The sequence below is a fragment of the Prorops nasuta genome, unplaced genomic scaffold (assembly GCF_024137725.1).
Source record: "Prorops nasuta isolate Cenicafe-Biocafe unplaced genomic scaffold, Cenicafe_Pnas_1.2 PNAS00010, whole genome shotgun sequence".
NCBI classification, from domain to species: Eukaryota; Metazoa; Arthropoda; class Insecta; order Hymenoptera; family Bethylidae; genus Prorops; species Prorops nasuta.
Window position 1 is genome coordinate 933,515 of NW_027116807.1, and position 18,838 is coordinate 952,352.

General features: G+C 39.2%; 2 long non-coding RNA genes across 4 annotated transcripts in view; one reads left to right on the plus strand and one right to left on the minus strand.

Annotated features, from left to right (window-relative positions):
- Nucleotides 1-434: 434 nt before the first annotated feature.
- LOC136776757 (uncharacterized) lies at nt 435-1,612 on the plus strand. 3 transcript variants are annotated; one of them, XR_010823135.1, is made up of 3 exons: nt 435-557; nt 832-1,208; nt 1,457-1,612. It is a non-coding gene; the product is annotated as an uncharacterized lncRNA (long non-coding RNA). The 3 variants fall into 3 exon arrangements; XR_010823136.1 differs by lacking the exon at nt 435-557 and adding an exon at nt 564-752; XR_010823134.1 differs by lacking the exon at nt 435-557 and having other exon boundaries at nt 564-1,208.
- A 7,878-nt stretch (nt 1,613-9,490) lies between these two features.
- Nucleotides 9,491-18,838, minus strand: part of LOC136776858 (uncharacterized) — a 73,096-nt gene continuing 63,748 nt past the window's right edge. The window contains exon 4 of the long non-coding RNA XR_010823163.1: nt 9,491-9,927. This is a non-coding gene — a long non-coding RNA (uncharacterized lncRNA). The remainder of the gene's footprint in view (nt 9,928-18,838) is intronic.

Consider the following 18,838-nt stretch of genomic DNA (forward strand, 5'->3'; position numbering starts at 1 on the left):
GTATACTATGTACATTACATACATAGATCAAACGAGTGAAAGACCGGTTGCTTCGGTTATGTATATTGAGCTGATACGCGGAGCGCGATGCGTTCTCCCAACAATCAGCAGTTTGTCGATGACCAATGAGTGCTTTTCACTCATATCGCTGATCGGCTGACCAATCACTGACGAGAACAGTAGTGAAAAATAGTTCTGATTGGTTAGCCGATCAGCGGCAAGAGTATTAGTGTAAAAAGAATGTTGGTCGAGCACTACTGTATTACATACCGACTGACTAGTAACTCAAGACGAATATGCACACGTTAGCAATTAGCATACATTTTCGATTAAAAAAACTTTAAATAATAAAATTTAAAAGTTTTAAATCAAAAATGTATGCTTACTTGCGCTTTCCGTCTTAAGTTATTGGTAGATTGGGGGGGGGGGGTCTTCTAGCTTGGTTCCTAAATGCATCGACGAACGCCATATACATATATGTATGTATGCCCGTTATTCAAGATAGCAGATTTGGCAACACTGTGTTCTGTCACCGCCATCTTTACGTCCAAAACAATGTACATACCAAGTTTCCTGTATTAAACTGTAAAATATTTTGATTTAAATTGAAAATCCGTGTTTAATATAAGTTGTGGGATGTTAGCTATTTAAAAATGGATGTGACAAGTGTGATTTTTACGTTTAAAGACGCGTGTTAAAATATATCTTATACAAAAAATCATAACTACTTTGCAGCAAAATAAAAATTATTAGTTGAATATTTAGAAACTTAACTTTTAGAAGATTGAAATGCTGTTCTTTTGTCTAATTTTTATTTAATTTTTGTTACAGCATGGACTGGAAAAATTTACCAAAAGAAAGAATAAAGGAACAACTATGCTATAGAGCGTTAATAAGCAAACCCCACTCAAAGAGACTCATAACCATTATATTTCTTTAGGGTCTTTGTTGACAATTAAGCATTAAGTCACTACAGCAAAGTAAACTTTTCTGGTAGAGAAAATCATCAGATAAGTCTTTAGAATCATAACACTTAGAAACCTAGAATACTGTTGCGTTGTTAAGTTTCTGCCTAATTTTTGTTGCAGTATAGTAAACAAAAAGTTATTAGGAAAAAGGAAGGGATCACCTACTTTATAGAAGCATTGATAAAAACTTACTTAAAGTAACCAGCAACAATTATATTTCATACCAGCTTCTGATGACAGGTAGACATTAGGATATAGAAATTTTTTTATTTTTACATCAATATACTAATGTAAGATATATTTATGTTCATATGTCGCAAGATTTGTTTATTAGATTTCTCTATTAAGAGAATTATTATAAAGTAATGTGTTGAAATAATATTCATTGCTTTAAATCCTATTATTCATTGATGCTTTTTAATATTGCTACAATTCAAAATTCTAATAGAATGAAAGATCATTCAATAAAGAATATTTTTTATTTTTAGATTTAAACCTTGACATTTTCATAAGCTGAATGGATTTGGAAAACTGCAATTTCTGTAACTCATTTGATTAATATTGTTGATATAAAATAATCTAATGGAATATTTCTGCTCACTTTCCAAATAATAGTCATGTGTCAGCTGCATTGAAACTGGAAACTTTGTCTTTTCTCTCTTTATACCTATAATTCATCCTAAGACTCTCTTTCCACTGGCATTCCTTTGCATTCCCTCACAGTATGTAAACTGTTTATACTTAAAGCACTGGCAATATCCTTGTTCAAACACCTCTATTCAAGTTTTACATTGATGATCTACTCTTCTATCTTATTGAAAAATAGGTAAAATGAGACAGCTGGTTGAATTTGTACTATGTTAACATAGAATGGTTTTATCTTCTTCACAGTTTTGCCTATATATATGATTCAAAGATAATTTAACTGCAGGAGGTGCATTTTTATTAATATTTTGAATTATTTAATAATACATATATTTTCCTAAAAGAACAAACTACTTTATACATTTTGATGACTTTAAACTGTTTTAAAGAAATAAATTAGCTATCTGAATTAAAACCTGTGAGCAATGATAAGTTTAAAACAATTCCATGGTATTGGGCTGCTGTTTTTCCAGATAATAGCCATGCATAAGCTGCATTCCATACGGAAATGTGGTCCATTCACTTTCTTAGCTTTGACTCATCTCTCTCTAAGGGCACTCTTTCTCACTCTCTCTCTGTTGACATTTCCCCGCAATATAACCTGCGACATTAGAGAGTAAGCATAGATACTGATGCTCCATTTGCACTCTCTTGCAGTGTCTAAACTGTTTAGCTTGAATCTATCAAAAGAGGACATTGACATTTGAAATTTTTTATAAGTGCGACTCTTATCGTTGATTCAACACTGGTATCAACGAGACAAATAACTTGAGTAAACGTAATTTTTTGAAATGCGAATGATATTTAAGGGATATTGTGAACAACTCAGGTCGATGCAAGGAGATAGGAAAAGGTACCGAATAACATGGACATGACGTATAACTGTTAAAAAAGCAACAATGCAATTCTGGCTCTGTTAAAAGTTTAAAAAATTACCTTGGGTTCTTGAAAATTTCAAGAAAGTTAGCTTATACGATAGAGATAATTTTTTCAAAGTTGGGTGGGGAATTTTGCTTCCACTATAGGAGTATTATATGGCAGTAAATGTGGCGCAAACTCAAATTCCACGTTTACGTTTCGTATTATACCGTACCGTTCGTACGAGGTAGCGATTAGTGGTGTTATTGCTTAACATAACATTAGAATAAAGTACGCTTTGTTGGGTCGTGACGCAAGAAAAGTCTAAGCTATGCTTCTTTATATATCGTATACTTTAACTGACGATGCCCCCCTGCTCCTCCTAAATATCATAGTATTCCGGATAAATTTCGAAACGTGGGTAACCGCGAGAATCAAACACCTTGCGGACACTATAATTTAACGATATAGAGACACGGACATGATTCGTAAATTAGAGAACAGACTTGAATTAATTTTGAAAGTTGTTTTTAAGTCAAGACACTATTTGTATTACAAAGAGCAGTTAATCTGTTTTATATGCGCCGTTAAAAGCTTATAAGTGGCAGCTATTTGTCCGGCTAGGAGGAAGTGGCTGTGAGAGAGGATTGAGACGAGATAGGAATGAGTTTGCCTGTTTTTAGTAGGCTATTGATGGAGACGGGGTGCTTTATACGTGAAAAATATTACAGGCTACGAAAGGCTTTCGGTCTCCAGGGTAGCTCAGACGGGGTCGCTGCTCGGCTGGTTTCATTTGCTCCCGGTCGAGATTACTACACTCGCACTGCATACCCAGCCGGATTTTCAAGGAGCTTTTCAAATGAAAATTTCCATACGACGAAGCCGCTTTTTATTATTATTAATATCATATCGCTATTCAGCGGCATCCTCCGGCCGACCAGAGGGAAATATTCATACGCGAAACTTGTCCCATATTTATTCATAAGACGCTTATTTCGAAAGTCGCGACCCCCAGAGGAGAGCCGAGGGTCCCCCTACTCCGAAAAGCTTACAGAAAGCTTGCGGCCAGCTTTTACGCAACTATGTATTCTTTGGTTCTATATTTTGTGACGAAAATATTGGTTAAACAAATAGGTGCTATAATTGAATCTCTATTTACCATTACGTTATTCAATGTATGTTATAAGTTCTAAATATAATTTTAAGAAAATAAGTTTCGTATCCAATTATTCTAATTCGCACATTAATCGAACACATATTTATATCTCTCTATTGAAATATTTATACAAAAAGTGAACTTCCTTATTCCTTACAGCAAAACGTACTGATTTGATTTTCGCGACTTTGGCCCACTAGATACAAGCCTTCTCCCACTTATAAACTGTTTCTTTCTTTGTGCGTTGGCCGCAGTCACTACTCGTAAACTAATAGATACATGACACTGTCACCTCTCCATATTCGCTATCCACCTGTCGCTGTTTCTAGCAGCGAGAAGCATTAAGTAAAAATGTGTGAAAAATTAAATCACATATATTAGTTCATTATCTACCACGCGTGATCTCAATGTTTAGCACATAAAGTAATTCCGTCACGGAAAGAAAGCAATAAAAAAGTTTTTATGCAAGGCGAATGTTTGAAATGCGCAATCAGGTTATTTCCTATAAAGAGAGAAATGTTCTGTAAATCATATTCCATTAGTCTTAGAGTAGAGTTACATGTTTTAGTGCATCTCGATAGTGATTTGGAAGGGAAATGTTGGAGTTTAATTCATAAAATAACTCGGGTCGTTTGCTTATTTAGAGGAGTATACAATATCGGAATTGTATCTGTAATTTTTAATCAAGTTGAGTCAGGAGGCCTGGAAGTTTAGGAAAGTTGGGTGGAAGTTGAAGAAATGTAGGGGCTCTGGTAGCAGAGGTCCGTTTGAGGAATAAGAAGAGAGATGCTTGCAATTATACGCCGAAGCGTGCAAGCGCTCGATAAGGAATCTGCTGCGAGAGGCGAATACGCAAGTATAAGCCGGCCCACGAGACCCAAAGTCGCTTAATTAAGCACGCCTACCAGCTTTCCTCCCAGCACAGCAGCAGCACGTTTTCTACTCTCCCACCACCCGCTCTGACTGTTTTATCTGGAACTCGACCGGAAGCTTATTAACTCGCGTGCCACTTCCTTACATTAAAGCAAAAAATATGCAAAAGAAGAAAAACACAAAACTATGTCTTTAATAAGCTTCGTTAGACTTTACATCAGTATTCTCTCGCTTGATAAGAAATAAAAACGATTAACTGCCTTGAATCGCTTGATTCACTTGGCTATTATTATAATCACACTTGCATACTGTACGAATAATATTCTGAATCAAGGTCGAGTACTTGCGCTTTCTTTAATTCTTTCTACAAAATTATACTACACTCTATAGCATTTTGGCACTTTGATATAAGAGTTTTTAGGATTATCATAGGGCAGAGTAAAACATTTTACGCGGAAACTCATATCTTCGCTGAAATATTATATATTTATACACCTTACCCAGAGTTGACTCTTCCTGAGCAAAGCGTCGCAGTCAAGTGTAACGAATCCATATTGGGATGATTTTTCAATTTTGCGAGAAAAATTAAATTATACTTTTACATTGATGCAAGAATCGAGCTCCTTTCAGGAAAATAATTCACTCATTCGTAAGTTGAATTGTCGAATAGGAGCAATAAGAGCCGAGTTGAGAGGGCCGATAGAATTGAGAAGGCCAGATTGGAAATTAGAATGACAAAAGGGATAAAAGCCTTTGTTCGATCTTACAGATCGAAGCCCAAGTTTTTTCATCCCGACGCGCGACGGTCAGAAAAGTCACGTTAAATAGGTTGAAACGAGAGAGAAAGCTTTAAAGGTGGACGGTGGTTATAGGCTGGATGAATAAAGCTTATTAAAACTTAAAGCTAGACAGCTTATACCTATAGGTATAACATATAACTGCTTGGATAAAAAGCAGCATATCTCCCTTATTTACAAAAAATGATCCGTCGTATACAGGTTTAAACTTAAAAGGGATTAAAGTTTGAAGGAGTTTAATGAGGGGTTAAAGCGTTTTACGCATTTCTTTTTACATGCTGTAACAAAGCTTGCTTTCGACTGAAATAAATGGATATATCTACAATTCCATCTGGGTCCTTTTCGACTGATATTCTCTAACAGTATCGTATATTTAATTCGATTATCGCAACATTGGATTCGATATTAATTTATTGCGTCGGGTAAAATGATTTTTAAATGTGAGCGCAATAATAGTAAAAGCTATAAAGCAGGTTCTTCGTATCTATTATAATAGGCCCATATCCTTTCGTTACTGATCCCGACGTTAATTTATTTGCGCCACGCGAAACATAAGATCTATGGGCGTATCCCCACAATGCTTCCCGTCGATGAATCGCCGAGTCTTGCACAGTCCCTATTTTACCAGCTTTATATACGATCGTCATTTGCTCAATATAGCTTGTGGTTAACGAGTACTCTCTCGTGACTCGGACGGCGATTCATTGACACTGCAACTGCACAATTGCTTGAAAAATTGCTACATAAATTCATTATACTGTATTAAGCTAAAAAACAAATGGAAAATTCTATCAATATATATAGAATTACAATTAGATCGAGTTGCAAAAAGCGAATGACATTACGAATTGTTTTTACCTTAACTCTTATAGGATCATAAAACGAAGAAGCGCTGTTCTCGCGTGAAACCAGTTCCGGTCAGGAGTGCTAGTATATAAATATAGGGAAGATTGTCAGCAGTGAAATGGCAAAGTAAAGACAAAACGTTGAATTGTCTCGTAAAGAAGATGGTAGGTTTTCAAAGCAGCATGGTTTATTCAGAAAAGCCAAGCTGTAAATTCGTTGCTCATTGTCCAACTGTTGTTGGGGAGCGATATAGTGCTACGAGAGCTCGTGGTAGCGCTCGCCTATTGCGGCCTATTTATAGCCATTGCGTAAAGGGTTTTCGTTCTACAGTGACAGGGTATTACGTAAAATACACCTTGTTACTTATAGTCGGCTAAGGTTTACCGTTTCAAGTTGTAACTCGCACGTTCTCCCATGCCCAATAGGCACGCTTCGATACTCCTGCGCTGACTTTTCCAAATCCTTTTTTCCCCATGCACCAAGCCAATCTTATTCCTTCGCGAAGGTCGATGCGTAGCTTAATTTTTACTTGGTATAACTTATTCCTTGTAGCTACACGGAAGCTTACGGATCTATTGTCCTACCACCTTGTTACCTCGTAGAAAATAATATTACAATTGAATCAAGAGAGCTCGTTGGATTGTCTAAGAATTTCTCCCTATGACAACTTTGAAAAATCTTGTTTAAACGCTTAATTGGAATAATTACGGGAGTCACTTGTGTTTTATAATTAATGGAGTACTAGTTTGTTGAGACTCTGATTGAGAGATACTACATTATTTTTTGCTCTGTAAATAAAAGCACATAGTGAGGTTACACAGTGCTATCAAAATGCCCAGCATTGACTCCGTTGAACGTGTTTGCTTACCACTTTAAAATGCACGCAAACAAGTACTCTTTTAAAGTTAACGTTGTCGATACTAAAACAGTTTACATGAATTTACATGGTATTGCAGCGTGCAGCAGCCCCTCTTCTTTTTTCACCTCCACTTTATTTTCCCTCGTTGTCACTGGTCGAATCCAACGCACTCACACACCTGAAAACTTTGCTCACCTTTTATTTTCTCAAAATTAGAGAGTACGAGGGCCAGGTAAAAAGCAAATTTCAGGCGTAAGAGTGCCGTTGAGCTCCTGCATAATTTCTCCTTCTTTATCTCGATTCTTATAGATAGCGACGCTTCTTCCAAACTTCCATTCACTGATTCCAATCTTAATACGCATTGCAAACTGTTGTATTACAATTATTATTACTTTAACTATGAATCTAGAAGAACCACGTAAAGTTGAATAGTGCTCGTTCATTATAAACTATGTGGATAAATTTTACTGAATTCTATTTAAGAGAGACAACGTTTGCGGATTACGGTGAGCACGATTTTGAGGTAGCAGGCCGTAAATGTAACGTGCGAGAGCAGCGTCCATTTGCCACTTTGAAATTAAACGGTATAGCGGCATAAGAAGCGAATGACGTAGCCGAGAAATCAAGAATTCCACGGTGGAGCGGCCTTCGGGGATTGCGAAACAAATAGAGCGCGATAAAAGAACACATACGTTCGCGAACCTTGAACACTAAATCCAGATTCTTATGCTAAATACTTTTCTAGGTCTCTCCCGCGCTATCACACGGCTATTGTATTACAGTCGCGTAAGGGAACAGAGAAAAGCATTTCAAATCGAGAGGGACATTGCACCATGCTTTTTCTCCAAATATACATTATAATAATAATAGACTTATGTACACATACACACACACTCGCACACAATGTACCTTATTATTATTGGCTCTTAACAGGGTGCGTGTCACGATTACCTTACACAATTCTCTCTTGGCGGAGATGAGAGAGTTGAAAATGGGAGAAAGCCCTCCCCCCCTCCCGATCCACACCCACGCCATTTATCATTTTCTCGCTTTGCATAGCTGCGCTCCATCTTCGAGGGAGCCGGTGACAAAATGAGAAGGCGAAGAAAATCCGGATATATATTTTCTAGATCCTAGTGCGATAGGAGCCGTCGAATCTGAAGAATAGGCCATTGTCTGCGCGCAGACTCTTCTATTGGTTTAATGGAGAAGAGGAGAGAGGGCTAATCGAAAAGCCAATCCCCATAATATACCTAACGCGATCAAAGGCCAAGCTTTCGTCTGGAAAAATTGCATGCAGGAAATAAACAGAACGAGCTAATCGACAATAGGAGACGGAAATAAAAAGGATTTTTACGACGAGACAATCTTAGAATGGAAGTCGCAGTATCAGATTTTTTCGCATGAATCAGAGCGCTCCTCGAGTCCCCCACACACACATACACAAACACACACAAATTTTATTCGTAAATATACAAGAAAAGTATTTTTTACGGTAATGGGCAGTGGGCTGTAATTACAGGCTACGTTACTTTTAATAGCTCAATTTACAAGATAAGTGCTATAATTCAAGCTTTTCTTTGTTCCAATCGGCCCACGACTTTTCCATTTATCGATACTAACCGTACCAACTATCATACCGATCCATCACCAATCCCCGAGAGCTCTGTACCTACTATAATTATAGTGGCTCAATTGAGCGAGCAACAAATGATTAGATCATCGATGTCAAGGTTGGAAATTGCTCGTGTTTCTTACTTATGGATTATTTATATTCATAAAGCGAACTTACGAATCACGATTGCTCGCTCAACGAATTTACAATTACACAATTTTACTTACACGCTATATGGACATAAGGCTAATTCTATATAATCCTAACTGTCGATATACGGTCAAAGAGAGATGACGCAGAGATGCTGTTGAGGTTCATTGGCAGCAGCGAGGACTACGATGCTCAAACACGATTTTCAGCCTGCTGTGCGTGCGTTCTTCGAGTGGATGAAGAGGCCGCGCCACAGACACACCTGAAACTTTGCTCAACCTCTGTGAGAATAGGGACATGAGCAGAGAGTCAGGCTCGCCTGTAACGTTCCCAAGAAATTTTCTTCCCTCTTCGTCGTCCGATTTTGACTTTTCGCGGCTGACGGTGGAGCCGGAGCTGCAGACAAGGGAAAATCGAGCCAAGCCTTTTTCTCCGGAAGAGCCTCTAGAAACGGGTTGTCCGATAAGCCGTCGTGTCTCGAGAGGTAGCGTACGAGAGGACAGGTACTGCCAAATGGAAGGAAAACGCGAATAAGAGGAAAGCGAGAGAAAAGAGGGGGTGGGAGCGGTGGATCAGGAGGAGGAGGAAGAGAAAGAGGGATCGACCGTGGGAGGAGTGCAAACGACCAAGGAAGCACAAGAGGGATCAGACCTGTTCACACTAAAAGCGCCGGAATCATTATTGCCATATATAAAAGGAAACTTTGAGAAAGCCACGTGAAAAAAGAACAGGCAAAAAATCCAGAAGTAGCCCACGTCGATTTCAGTCTAAAATTTCTTTCGAGAATAAAGACTAGTGGAGACTTTTTATCTATCAGATATATAGTAGCGATTTTTTAAGTATCACCCAAACCCGATAGAGAGATTATTGAACGTGGAAACGAGTCTCTGCGTATGGGTGAAACTACTATGTATATATGTATATGTAGGATTTGGATGTTTAGGATTGTCAAATCAGGGATACACATAGAGACTAGGAAATATTGGTATTCTTCCAGCTCGTGAGTTGTTGCGCTTCTTATTTTTCTTCGACGAGAAGTCCTTTGAACGCTCCCCCTATTCTCTTTTTCTTCTTTCCTTCCCTTTTTGAATTTTTTTCGGCAGCAAGAGATAAGCCTTTTCGTCCCAAAAGGCAGCATATACATGTAGTACCCTTCCACCCTGAAAAACAAACGATAAAATCGCATAATTAATTCATTATCTTCGTGCGTGATATCATACAAATTACAGAAATTACAGTCATGCAGATGTGCGGAACTATTTGAAAAAAGATGAGGAAAAATTCAAAAGATTCTCTCGTGGCAGATAAACGATAGATTCTATCGCATCGGAATGTTGTAAGTTCCAGCAGCAAAACGAATTCTTCTCGTATATTCGTTTACTGGCGAGCGTGTTGTCTTGGCCCTCCCCGGTAGCGGCCAATAAAATAAGGAAAGCAGAATCGATCGTATACAATTCGCTAGTAGTATATCTCGCGCGAAATAGCTACATTCGCTCTCGATATAAAATAACAGTGATCGACTGTGTGCCAGGTTTTTCTTCTCCGATACTACAGTAGACGATACGTCCCGGCAAAAGGGACGATAGATACCTGAATTGGTTAGGAAAATTACCACCACCAGCAATTCTTTTATAAACAATTTGCAATTACCATCCGAGATAATACAAACATAATTATTTTACAAAGTTTATTTATTAACCATACACACACACACACAGAGGAAGGAAAAAATAGCTTCCTCTAAGTAGATCTTTCGGGACAAGATCAGCTACAGCGAATCGATTAAAATTCTTAACGCGATGAATGAATGGATAGCGATCGGAAGCATTTCACAGGGTCATTAGGATATAGCGAAACGAGCCAGCTGCAAGTGTGCAATCCGCGTGGCCGCGTTAGTCGGCTAAGAAAACACCGTGGAACGACCGGCCAGAGATTAAATTTCAAGCTGGCGTCGTGGGCTGTACAATCGCGGCTCTTTCTTAACCGCAATTAGGAAGCCGCCACTAAACTCGTGCTGTTCCATCGATAAGAAACATGGACCGAGCTGTGCGCCACATTGATTCTTCGAATTACCAACGCGCGACTCTCCCTCGTTTTCTCTCCAACACACTTTTATCTCTTGTTGTACTCGGTCATCAAATAATTGTGCTGCTATCGTTAAAATCAATTGATCGATTATATAAATACATCTATTATATGCTCTGTTTATCCATCTACCGATAAAATTTATCTGTTTGGTAAAAATTCCAAACTACAGTAAACTCTAATGAGGTTTTGTCAAAGTTTTTACAAGCAAACGGATAAACTTTATTAAGACTTTCTGGAATAGGTACGTGAAAAAATGAGCGATTTTATGCTCGTTAATCTTGCGTGCATATATATATATATATATATATACCGTTAAAATCGATGAATCTGTATAAATTCCATGGCAATTGCACGTATTCGATGAATGTACGTTTGCTGCAGAATTTTAAGGATAGAACTAATGCGACGAAAGATAGAGAGAGAGAGAGAGAGAGGGAGAGAGAGGGGGGGGGGGGAGATGCGAGAGGTTTCATCGACAGCATTAGCTATAGTTTTGTTTAGAGTAAACTTTGGAAATCCCTGATGGGAGCTTTTCTGCACTTCTGTGCTTAATGCCACGCAAGGTTGGATCAAAAAAGGTCTAGCCGAAGCTTCTAATGGCTCGATCGACGAGGAAACTCAGGATGGTGTGTAGGTGTGTAAAATTCGTCGAGCATATATATAAGTGACAGAGGAGGAGGAAAGCGTTGAGGCAAAACCGACGAGTGGCTCGCGCGACCATCGTGCAAATGCGTTTCCTGTGTCATTGGCTAACCGAAAATCGGCTGTTCGTTTGGGGAAAAAATTACACGGGTTTGTATGCACGCGTGTATATATAAGGGGAAAAATATCGACGTGTAAATAAAATGTCGAAAATATATACATAGAAGGTTAAGAGGGTGTGTGGGATGATTTAAAGCGAAGCAGCATCGACGAGAGAGAGAGAGAGAGAGAGATAGAGACTGGGTTCGCTTTTGCGAATTAGTGGATTATTATTAGCGAGTAACGAGGCGAATGGGAGATGGAAGAAAAGCCGATATACGTAACTTTTGAATGCTGGAGAAGCACGATGGGAATATTATTGCGTTATGCGCTAGCTGCGGAACCGCCGTTAGAATGCAACGCGCCGGCGCATAATGCCTTTAATTAATGTTATATTGTATCGCAAGTGGAACACCTCGTTAATTTGAAACACTCCCGAACAAAGTGATTCGTATTGTCAGGTTTCCCGCGTAATTATGCCACGCATTGTAAGCGATAAGTGACATTTAATAAGTCATTAGCCAGCTATGAAAATGTATTAACGAAGCGGCCACTCGCCAAGTATACTATATATAGGAGGCGAATAGTGGACAGCTAATTGCTCGTGAAAGCAAAAATGCTAATTAAACCTTCGGCCCCTTTTTAAGTCCAGCTTTCATATTTCAAGACGTCCTAACGAATCCAATGAATCCAACTGTCTTTCGTCATTACGTTTCCTTCGTGTAGTATACAAATCTATGTGGCCTGTATGAGAGATATTCGAGAATTTACATATATATATATATATATATATATATATGAGTGCGTGAGCGTATATATACAGCTTTTGACATTTTTTCTGGAACGACGATTAATTAGAGATTGTTTCCCGTATATGTGTGTGGAATGAAATTTGGTGAAATATAATTTTGCCAGCCTTCTCGATTGGTTGCTCGAGTTTGAGAATAAACGGAGAGAAATGGGCGTTTGTTTTGGGGTGAAGCAATAAGGCTCATTGTTGTACCTTTTGATTTTGCGTATATCTATATAGTGGTAGAGAGTTGCGAGAGCTCCAGATTGAAACCGATCGACCGTGGCTGGGGGACCCTAAGCCGATTACGTCCAGTTTGTCACGTGGCCTATGAGTATTCATGCATATAAGTGTACACGAGCCTAAATGTCTCTGATGAGAGCCTGCTAAAGATCGATCCAATTTGAAATTAATCGAGAGTGCGCCTACTCATCCTCCCCCACTGACTGCCGTGAATACCGAATTAGACTCTATATCCGGCTGCAGACATCTCGGTTAACGAGGTTAATAATTAGCATCCCAAACTAACAGCTTCGTTATTTAACAGGCTCCCATTACTTTGGCTGCTGCTTGAACCTTTGCCAGTTGACCGATATTAGATAAAACCAAATTGTCTAAAAATATCACTCCCTTGCACCCTCCCCCTCTCCCTTTCTACATACTTAGGATTGATCTAAGAAAAAATTTATATTTTTTTCATTAATTATCCAAGATCGAAGGAATTACACGTAAGAATACACTGAGTACACTGATCAAGTATATCTGTGTTTCGTAAAATTTACTATTGCGATGTGCTTCTCTTTATTGTTTAGCACAAAGTTTCTGCGCGCCCTCCTCATTGTGCTGGATGGTTTGAAAAGTGATTTTAAAGTGATTCGAAAGGTTTGCGATAGTGCGATATCTCGCGACTGGTTTTACATAGCATTTATAGATTGTTCGGGTTGAGGTAATTAGCTTATTTACAGAGAGGACCCGAGTGTCTCTAAGAGGCTGCTAAAGATCGATCCAATTTGAAATTAATGGAGAGCGCAGCTTCGCCCCTTGCAAACTGCTCTAAATACTCTATAAGACTCCATATCTGGCCGCAGACATTCCAGTTAACATTGTTAATAATTAGCAGCCTTGATTGAATGCTTCGTTATTTATAACCACCGGATTCGACTACTTGCTGGGAATTATTTTCCAAGTATCGTACTATACATAATTGAGACCAGTGTGAAGTTAGCACACCAAATTTCAAAAATGGAAAAAAACCAAACAGTTCTAGTAGAACCCGGAAAAGTTCTACAGTTCCTTGCTATTTTCCAAAAAAAGGTCGACAGATTGAACTCGAAAAACTATAAAAAGATGATTTGGGGTGCCAATTTCACATTCTCTAATATTCAAACGCTATATCCTTTAAACTAAAAGTCCTATCGATAAAATCTATTAGACATAGTTATAGAACTTTTTGGGGTGCCATCAGAACTCTAGTTAAAAATCGAAAATTAAAAAACAAATGTTTTAAATTTTAAAAATTTGTTTTTTAATTTTCGATTTTTAACTAGAGTTCTGATGGCACCCCAAAAAGTTCTATAACTATGTCTAATAGATTTTATCGATAGGACTTTTAGTTTAAAGGATATAGCGTTTGAATATTAGAGAATGTGAAATTGGCACCCCAAATCATCTTTTTATAGTTTTTCGAGTTCAATCTGCCGAACTTTTTTGAAAAATAGCAAAGAACTGCAGAACTTATCCAGATGCTACTAGAGCTGTTTGGTTTTTTTTCCATTTTTGAAATTTGGGGTGCTATATAAATTCAGACTGGTATAATTGAGTCCTTCGAGAACATTTCGCGTTTTTAACTTCATTTCCCTCGTTTAAGGTGACAAGTTTTGTTTACATCTCCTTGAAAATTTATTTTTACCCAGTTAAAAGGTAGGTTTCGTACATACACCGTCCACTGACGTGACTAGATTATTAATTTCGAATTGATCGACTTATCTTTACATTTTCTTATTATCAAAATCCATTAGCGTACAAGATACGTCGTAAATGTTTCGGCAGAGAACCCTACTTTTGGTGGGATTAAGAATCTAACGTTAAAGATCCATTGCTTGAAATATTTTTTTGCAAATTTTTCCTCGTCTTTGTTCGGCGTACAGTATATAACAACGCGAGTGTGTATACCTATATACACTATCAGGAATCTTTTCGAGGCTGAAATATAATCCTTAGACGAAGCAAGGAGTCCTAAAAGTAGAACCATATATAAGCGTTCGTTTCTGTATGCGGAATTTTATCGATAATCGAGAGAAAAGAGAGAAAAAAGAGAGAGAGAGATAGATAGAGAGAGAGAGAGAGAGAGGGAGGAATTTTTTTCTCATGAAAAATTGGAGAAGAGCGGTAATGAGGTCGAAAAATCCCTATTAAAACTGAGCCAAACTGAGTATGGAAGTTAAACGATCCCAGGGAACTGGCATTTAACTCAATAGAAGCAGTGAAACGGAGCATTCATTTTCGGTCTGGGAGATTAATTTGATCGTTGTGGCATTAACTTTTTCTCGTTACGTAAACGGAAGAAGGGGTGGGGGGTGGAAAAGTTGCGCTGGACAGAGAGGAAAAGAAGGGCGGGGTTTCTGACTTGTGCCACGGGACATTCCACTTGCGAGATATTTTCCTCTTACAGCTCCTATCGAGAGTTTTTCCAAGCGTCAGTACGATGAGTTTCAAGGAGGGCACGGTCTGTGGGAAAGGGGATGGGCGAGGGGAAGAATGGGATATTAAAAAAAAAAAATAAAAAACGGTCACGCCAGAGACTGCAAGGATTCATGGCGAGTTCTCACGGTGAATATTTTTACCAGGGCAGAAACAATTGGAAAAGCGAGATCGTTCTATCCTACTGAGAAAAGCCTTGCGAGAGCTCGTCACGCGGTTTAACCGAAGCTGGGACACATTTCCATTATTTCAGAGATAATGCACTCGCGATTGTGCATCGTATAATAATATACGCATGCTGATTGGAGCCTCGTTTATGCGTTGCGTAAGAATGTTCATAAACGGTTACGCAACAAATGCGATTACATCTGAACGTTCGTACGAAGAATATCCGTTAGCCGAACGCACCAAACAGATTCCTCTGTGCGGAGATACACTTAGGAACACGCATGAACGTTCGCTTCAATCAATTCTCTCGACAAAATCCCCAAAGACAATGCGAACAAAAATCTAATTGAAAGTGATATAATTGCAGCTGTCAGCCGGCTATAGCTATTGTTGCTCGTTCAATTGGATATCGATAGTATCGAGTCAATTGTATATAGAGTATGATAATTACAAACACGCGTTGCACTTTCCAGTTGCATAATGCTTTCTAAAGTTTTACGAGTGGAAAAATTTCCTTACGCTTTTCTCAAATTCGACAATCACGAGCATCGAAGGAATCATTGTTCGAGGCGAGAATAATAGAACGGGGGTTATTGACATGATAACTTGGTTTTACTGTCGTGAATTACATTTGTGTATCGCGTTGCAATTAATTAAATAAAAATCAGTGTACAATATACGAAAAACGAATCAATGAAATGAGTCCAGGCGTTATTAATGAAACAATAGTGAAAAATAAAGATAAAAATAGGAGGATGAAAGGTTATAGTGCAGGAATATTGGACAGATCGGAGAGATGGAGCTACTTGAACCAGAAGTTAAGTGTGCGAGTTAACAATGAGATTTTCAGTGAGTGCGGTGAATAATGGCTCGACTGCCTTTGGAATAACTGTTTTCTAATGATACAGAGGTCGCAGGGGGGTCGGGTTTAAGACGATTATATTTCGAGCAAAAAGAGAAGTGTTTAAAATTAGAAAAAAGATGAGAGAAAAGATTAGAGATTTGGTGTTGTGGAGGTACGCGAGTATTATATATACGGAGAAGAGGAGAGAGGAGGGGGAGGAGGATACGGTTGATGGAGAATGAAAGTATAAAGGCTCGAGAGAAGCGAGCGTGCAGTCTGCTATCGGCGTAGGCTGCGGGCCATGGTAAGAGGGCAAAGTTGGTGTCCAGGAGGAACGAGCGTAGCGTTAAGCCTCGATGTCAGTGACCGGAGCATGACCCCAAGATCGTTTCACCACTACCGGCTCGTTTCTTCGCTCTGCTCCTCTCCATTCGTCCGTCCGTCCGTCCGTCCGGTCTCTCGTGTCTGTTGCTGCTGCTGCTGCTGCTCATCTCGACAACACCTAAATGTCCCCGGAACGATCGCGCGCGCGCGCAACTCTCCTTTGTGCCCAAGGAGAATTATATGGTGCACGAGGAGAGAGAGAGAGAGAGAGGGGGGGGGGGGGAGAGGTCAAGGAAGACTCTCTCTCTTTCTCTCTCTGTCCTCTCTAACGCTCGCTCTAACCGAAAAACTCACTGTCCCGAGATGGCCTTTTAACGATCGTCCACCTTCGATTACTCTCGCCAACACCTAACCTTCCCCTTCAAACCCAACCTTACCCTGATTTTTCACGATTCAATCTTCCGCTAACCTAGCCATCTATGCATCCCCCTCTCTCTCTCTCTCTCTCTCTCTCTATCGCGACATCACGACGAAAAAAGTCAAATTATTATCGGTCGTTACGTTACAGTACAGCAGCAGTAAAATACTCGAGCTGTTCGCACACTTGTCCGAAGGATCGACTCTTCTTCGTTTCGAGATCGACTGTCTGAAGAATTTGCCCCTCTGACTAACGAACGAAAACAAATTTCGAGTTACCATTCGCTTCGATTCTTCCTGTTTTTCCTTCCATTTCTACAGTGTATTTTATTATTAATAGATTGAGAGAATTTGAACAAATTTGAAATTATACTCGTCCTTTCTCGCGCGACTCAAACGCGTTAGGGAAATTAGCGTTTCGGTCCCTTTCTATTCTCAGCGCTCAGCGTTTGATTCTTCGCTACGAAGTAAACTTTTGGACTTAAAATCCGTATCTCGGAGCGCGTCGTTCCTGTATAGCTTGCCGGTTGGCTGGCTTTTAACGATTAGTTCATGACTTTTCGAGTACTTTGAAATGGGTAATCTCGTCCAACTCCGAAAACTACCGGTCTTCGTGAATTTAAGTACCAAGCTATTTTGCCTTGGACTCATCGCTACCTTCTTTTGTGCTTTTCCCGGCTTGCTTTGTGATGAAAACTCGGCTCCAAAGCAAACCAAAGAAATCCTTATCCATCTGCTGACTAAGAATGCTTCTGCTTTACATAGATTTATGTATATGTATCGTGCAGAATGTATAATGTATATATAAGAGAGTACACACAGCGAAGCCAGCATTTTACTCGGTCGAATATAAGATTTGTCATGTACGTATAAATTTTAAAAATTTCCCTTTTATCTGACGCGAGAGAATCGCTTTTTACTGTGCACAGTTTAGTACTATGTAAAAATGCCTTTATATTGAATTCGACGGATGATTTATCTACGCGTATATATATATATAGATTCTGCTGCAGTAAATAAAGAGTTTGTACAAAGGAGGAAGCACCGATCAAACTTTCGAGCGACGAAACGCGGATAACAATTGTTATTGTTGATGAACAAATAGCAAATTGGTTCTCCAATTATCTTCCCCTGAAAACAGCAATCTGTACATTGCTCTTGTAATTTTTACCACTTCTTTAGTCATTAAAGTAAATCTTTTAAACGCGAGTCTACTAATTTAGAAAATTCCATTTAGGAAGCTTCAATTTTTGAGGTAACTCAACCTTTATAGTCATAAAACTGTAACTGCAAAGTTTTCGTTTTAACAATTAAAAAGGACAAAATTGACCGAATTTTAATAAACTCTCGTGTACAACTTTTAACTTTTTCCCCCGTTACGTCAATGGCACTTATTTCTACAGCGTCTAATAAAAAATATCCCCTGAACGTTTTACGTACAGAAACTGGATATGAGATATAGCCCGGAATCGAATGTCGCGTCTTAGGATGGATTTTGCGACGTATCGATGATTTTCTAGCTTGGATCGGTTCGTCATTCTATCTCGTTTGAGTCGAAGCGAGCGAGCGAACGAGAGACCTTAGAAACCTTCACCGACCGGGCAAAATAGCTCGCGGGTGAGCGGTAACTGCGGATAAACAGCGGAGTTCAGTGATCCCTTTCCTCGGAGTGGCGGCGGCGTCACTTTGGTGCAAAATTCGTGAAAGCGTCCTTTCTTCGTTGGGGATTCCGAGTCTCGCTAGTTCTGCGCAATATTACGTTGGCTCGATTACGTTTTGGTGTGCGAGAGAGAGAGAGAGAGAGAGAGAAAGACTTTGTGTGTGTATACGCCGGAGGGGGGTGGAAGAGGCAAGAGAGAAAAAATCCGAGAAATAAACAGAGGAGAGGATGGAAAGACGAGAAGAAGCTTCGTGGAGAGGCGGATAAATAAACCGATTGGCGGGGGAGGGAGAGTATATGCGAGTGTGTGGGAAACTGAGAGAGAGAGAGAGAGAGAGT